Genomic DNA, 6,081 nt, shown 5'->3' with positions numbered 1-6,081 from the left:
GCTCACAAGGGTTGTCATTAAAATGGACATATTCATATTCCGTTGTCTACGAACACGGGGATCGCCGGTTCGAATCCCTGTGTTACCTCCGGCTTGGTCGGGCGTCCCTACAGACACAATTGGCCGTGTCTGCGGGTGGGAAGCCGGATGTGGGTGTGTGTCCTAGTCGCTGCACTAGCGCCTCCTCTGGTGGGTCGGGGTGTCTGTTCAGGGGGGACGGGGAACTGGGGGGGAATAGCGTGATCCTCCCACGTGCTGCGTCCCCCTGGTGAAACTCCTCACTGTCAGGTGAAAAGAAGCGGCTGGCGACTCCGCATGTATTGGAGGAAGCATGTGGTAGTCTGCAGCCCTCCCCGGATCGGCAGAGGGGGTGGAGCAGCGACTGGGACAGCTCAAAGAGGAGTGGGGTAATTGACAAGGTACAATTGGGGAGAAAAAGGGGGGAAAAGTCCAAAAAAAATTTACATATTCAAACATCTATCACTAAAGCGAAAGGAAATCCTTCCCACTATGCGTCAGGGGTGCCATTTACACTAAGACGTACGATCAATAACATGTCCCTTACAGATTAATCAGCAACTCCTGGGATCTGTAACTGAGATTAGGGTCGGCCTACCTCTTTACAATAAGGCATTCTTTATATAAGGGTTTAATACATGGTTATTAACGGTTAATAACGCTTTCATTAAAGTGTTATAAATCAGTAATAATCTGTTTTAATCCGTAAACAAAAGACGTTTTGGGGTCACCAGGTTAGGAGCCAACATTTTATCAGTACGAAAGCGTCATTGTCTCAGAAACCACCCCCAGCAACGCCCTCCAGCTCCTCCTGGGGGATTCCAAGGCGTTCCCGGGCCAGATTGGCCATGTAGTCCCTCCAGAGAGTTCTGGGTCTACCCCGGGATCTCCTCCCAGTTGGACGTGCCCGGAAAACCTCCAAAGGTAGGCGCCCAGGAGGCATCCTAATCAGATGCCCAGACCACCTCAACTGGCTCCTTTCGACTTGAAGGAGCGGCGGCTGTACTCCGAGCTCCCTCCGGATGTCCGAGCTCCTCACCCTGTCTCTAAGGTTGAGCCCAGACACCCTACGTAGGAAACTCATTTTAGCCTCTTGTATCTGCGATCCCACCCTTTTGGTCACTACCCAAAGCTCATGACCATAGTTGAGGGTTGGAATGAAGATTGACTGGTAAATTGAGAGCTTTGCCTTCCAGCTCAGCTCCCGCTTCACCACAACTGTCTGGTACAACATCCGCATTACTGCTGATGCTGCACCAAGCCGCCCATCAATCTCCTGCTCCATCCTACCATCAACAAGAACAAGGACAAGACCCCGAGATACTTGAACTCCATCACTTGAGGCAACAACTCGTCCCCAACCCGGAGGGAGCAATCCACCATTTTCTTGGGAGAGAACCATGGCCTCAGACTTGGGAGGTGCTGACTCTCATGCCGGCCATTTCACACTCAGCTGCAAACCACCCCAGTGTGCGCTGGAGGTGGCGTTCTGATGAAGCCAGCAAAACCACATCATCTGCGAAGAGCAGACATGCAATTCTGAGGTTCCTCGCCTTGGCCGCGCCTTGAGAGCCTGTCCATGAACATCACAAACAGAATCGGAGACAAGGGACAACCTTGGTGGAGTCCGACACCCACCGAAAACGTGTTTGACTCTGTGCCGAGAATGCGGACACAGCTCTCACTTTGGTTATACAAGGACCGGATGGCTTGTAGCAACTGCCCCGGTACCCCATACTCCCGCAGTACCCCCCACAGATTGCCCCGGGGTACACGGTCCTAAGCCTTCTCCAAGTCCACAAAACACATGTAGACTGGCTGGTCAAACTCCCATGCCCCCATCAGCACTTCCACAAGGGTAAAGAGTTGGTCCGTTGTTCCACGGCCAGGACAGAATCCGCATTGTTCCTCCTGGATCCGAGGTTCGACAATCGGTCGGAGCCTCCTTTTCCAGCACCCTAGAGTAGACTTTCCCTGGGAGGCTGAGCAGTGTGATGCCCCGAGAATTGGAGCACACCCTCCGGTGTCCCTCAGACTATCTCAAGATAGTCTCGCCCTCAGACTATCTCGTACTGATAAAATGTGGGCTCCTAATCTGGCAACCCAAAGAGTCTTTTTATCAATGCGTTGCATGTTAACCGATGAGTTATCAACCATTACAAAGTCACAAGTAACCCCAGATAAACCCTTTAACAAAGTGTGTCTCATTGCAAAGTGCGGGCGAGGCTAGTTTCCCTCCTCTGGCATTTCGTGTGAGGACTGAGAGTAACATTTTCTACCTTTCAGCGAGGAGGAATTGCTTGCGGGGCATCTTTTGCTCTGACGCAGCAAAGCAGGCGGCCCTCAAAACACAGATCCACCGCAGGGCTGAGCTCGACTGTATTTGGAAAGTTGTAAATGGAAAGTTGTGTCATAAACTCCGACAGCGCTGACTGCTAAACGGACGGTTCGTCGGTCCGACTCCAGCAGGGCCTTCTGCGTCTTCGGTGACCTACTAAGCTGCTGCAGGGCGCCTGGACAGAGGTTTGCTTACGCTAGATTTGTTCCCCTATTTTGTAAAAAAGAAAAACAAAAAAAACCCAACCCTACAACGATTGCCATCAGATCTTTGAAACAGGGTCTTGGAGGAAAACGTTAATAAAGCCCGACTCATGGCTATATTCAAACCTGTGCCTCACGTGGCGCTGTTTGTTTTCTCAGCCTAAGCGAGATTTTTTCCCCCTTTCCTTTGGAGGATATTATATTCTCAATTCTAACTCCAAACCATGCGTGCGTGCACGTGTGTGTGTGTGTGCGTGCGTGCACGTGTGTGTGTGCGTGCATGGGTGCATGTGTGTGTTCAATCTCTCCACAGTAGTAACCACATCATGTGGTGTCGCACATCTGCATTTCATTCTTTTTGGATTCCTGTCAACAAACACACAAACCACCACAACAACCGCTTTCGCAAACAAACAAACACACACACACACACACACACACATGCACACACAAAGATGCACAACACCAAACAATTCTTAATACAGTCTACCCATAATAGACTCACATACTACACATACAGTTCACAATACAAAAACACAACGCACTGGAACAACCTCGATGCCCCCCCCCCCACACACACACACACACACACACCTAAACACAAACACACACCTAAACACAAACATGCACCCAAATATTTGAGCACACTATTCAAAATACTGAGGAACATTTACACACACACACACACACACACACACGCACCTATGCAACAGCTACTGTTGCTTTCTTATAGCCATGAAGGGTGAAAAGACATGAGGAGAAAGAAGACAGACAGACAGACAGACAGACAGACAGACAGACAGACAGACAGGCAGGCAGGCAGGCAGGCAGACAGGCAGGCAGGTAGACAGACAGGCAGGTAGACAGACAGACAGACAGACAGACAGACAGACAGACAGACAGACAGACAGACAGACAGACAGACAGGCAGGCAGGCAGGCAGGCAGACAGACAGACAGACAGGCAGGTAGACAGACAGGCAGGCAGGTAGACAGGTAGACAGACAGGCAGGTAGACAGACAGACAGGCAGGCAGGCAGGCAGGCAGGTAGACAGACAGACAGGCAGGCAGGCAGACAGGCAGGCAGACAGGCAGGTAGACAGGCAGGCAGGTAGACAGACAGGCAGGCAGGCAGACAGACAGACAGACAGGTAGGCAGACAGGCAGGCAGGCAGGCAGGCAGACAGGCAGGAAGGACTGTAACCCTGAAAGCGCTGCCTGTCTGTGATAACATAAAAAACATGTCTGCAGTCATTTCCACAAATTCCAGTCCTCCTCTTCATCCATCATCCTGTTGTGTGAGTGTTGTGTGATACCAGAAAGTGATTTCTTGACCAGTTCTGCACGTTGTGTTAAGTGTTGTGTGACAGCAGAAAGTGATTTCTTGACCAGTTCTGCACGTTGTGTTAAGTGTGGTGTGATAGCAGAAAGTGATTGCTTGACCAGTTCTGCACGTTGTGTGAGTGTTGTGCGATAGCAGAAAGTGATTTCTTGACCAGTTCTGCACGTTGTGCGAGTGTTGTGCGATAGCAGAAAGTGATTTCTTGACCAGTTCTGCACGTTGTGATACCAGAAAGTGATTTCTTGACCAGTTCTGCATGTTGTTTTAAGTGTGGTGTGATAGCAGAAAGTGATTTCTTGACCGGTTCTGCATGTTGTGTGAAGTGTTGTGCGATAGCAGAAAGTGATTTCTTGACCAGTTCTGCATGTTGTGTGAAGTGTTGTGCGATTGCAGAAAGTGATTTCTTGACCAGTTCTGCATGTTGTGTGAAGTGTTGTGCGATAGCAGAAAGTGATTTCTTGACCAGTTCTGCACATTGTGCAAACCTTGGCCACACTTTGCTCCAGTGGTGCAATTTAAATGGAACTGGATCTGAGGCTCGTGTTTCTCTCGTAGCTGTACTTTCACAAGCCACACCACAATCACTGCAGACTGTTGCAACACACACACACACACACACACACACACACACACACACACACACACACACACACACACACACACACACACAGAGGTCTCACCTCACTTTTCACAATCATGATGATGAAAGTACAAAAATGCTATCTATCCATCCATCCATCTATCTGTCAGTGTGTGTGTGTGTGAATGACAGAGAATGAGTGTGTGTGTGTGTGTCCATATGATTGTATGTTACACAGTGTGATGTGTGCACAAACCCTTTTTGTTTGTTGTGATAACACACACAGTACTCATGGGCGGAGCAGCAGGATTTCAGACATCAGCTTTGGGAAAACTGGATCTTTTCCTGCTGCCGTCACCTCGGTGCTTTAAATGGAATACTAACATTCCTTAAACGACGAGGATATGAAACAACTTGGCTGCCCAGCAACTAGCTCATATTGGTCTCACGTTTCAAGAGGATCAACCCCCCCCCGCCTCCCACTGAAGAGTAGGCAACCTGTTCCACATCCTCATCTCTGCTCACGATGCAAAAGACGCTATTCCCATTTCAAACACACGGGGGCGCCCTGCACGAAACGAGGGACGCGCCAGCAGCACATCGCAACTTTGCCAGCCAGAGAGGAGGTGTTAAATGTCAGTTTAAGGAAACTTCTGGGTGGCTCTGTGTGCGTGTGTGTGTGTGTGTGTGTGCGTGCGTGGAGTTGATTTCAACTTCACGTGATGCGGCGACGACATCAGCAGTATACAGACCAACTCTCAGTAATATATGCATGCAAATAACACACACACACACACACAGACACACACACACACCCAGAGTTTTTACGCTTCTCGCCATGCACACTTCAGCAGGCTGCACAGGGAGACAGCTTCGCCCTGAAAATGTCCCTCTAACTTCTGCAATTATTGGATTCGCACCATCACACATACACGCACGGTACAGCCGACCACGCCCCTTTTCCAAAGCCGGGGAACAAAGCTTGGACGCACTCAACAGCTGTGAGCCGCCCGACCATAGCCATAGTACCTACCTACCTACCTACAACACACACACACACACACACACACACACACACACACACACACACACACACACACACACACACCCCTAACAGCCGCCCCGAGAAGGCAGAGCCAGCCTGTTGAGTTATAACGCGACTATGGAAGAAAGACGCGCTCATATTAAAGTTCTCCGCAAGACTCGAACGATGCGCAAAGTTTAGCGCGAGGCTGCTGAAGCGCGAGGCTGCTGAAGCGCGAGGCATCTACTCACCTGATCTCAAGCGGGGAACGAACCGGGGAGCCGCGTGCGTCCAGATGTGTGTGCGTGTGGGGGGGGAGGGGGGGAGGAAGTGGGTCCGATTAAAGGAGAGGTAAAGAGAGAAGAGAGGCAGGAGAGGAGAGGAGAGGTGCGTGCGGAGCCAACAAACGTGACTAAACGGAGAGAAACTCTGCGCCTCCGAGTCGAGGAGGAGGAGGAGGAGGAGGGAAAAGGGGGGGGGAAACGCTGGAAACGCGCGTTCACTCCGCCCTGGTCGCGGACGCGCGTGGTTGGGCTGGTGTTGGGTGTGGTCTCGAATTTAATATGCTGCAAGGAG

The 6,081-nt window shown here is 50.6% G+C and overlaps 1 protein-coding gene across 1 annotated transcript in view; it reads right to left on the bottom strand.

Annotated features, from left to right (window-relative positions):
- The window catches only part of emp2 (epithelial membrane protein 2), a 42,386-nt gene extending 36,569 nt beyond the window's left edge, over positions 1–5,817 (bottom strand). Inside the window, exon 1 of the mRNA XM_056288530.1 lies at positions 5,757–5,817. The gene's annotated coding sequence lies outside the window, so the exon portion shown is untranslated. The remainder of the gene's footprint in view (positions 1–5,756) is intronic.
- Between the last annotated feature and the right edge of the window lie 264 nt (positions 5,818–6,081).

Source organism: Lampris incognitus, chromosome 10 (genome assembly GCF_029633865.1).
Source record: "Lampris incognitus isolate fLamInc1 chromosome 10, fLamInc1.hap2, whole genome shotgun sequence".
Taxonomy (NCBI): Eukaryota; Metazoa; Chordata; class Actinopteri; order Lampriformes; family Lampridae; genus Lampris; species Lampris incognitus.
This window is presented reverse-complemented; position numbering and strand designations above follow the sequence as displayed.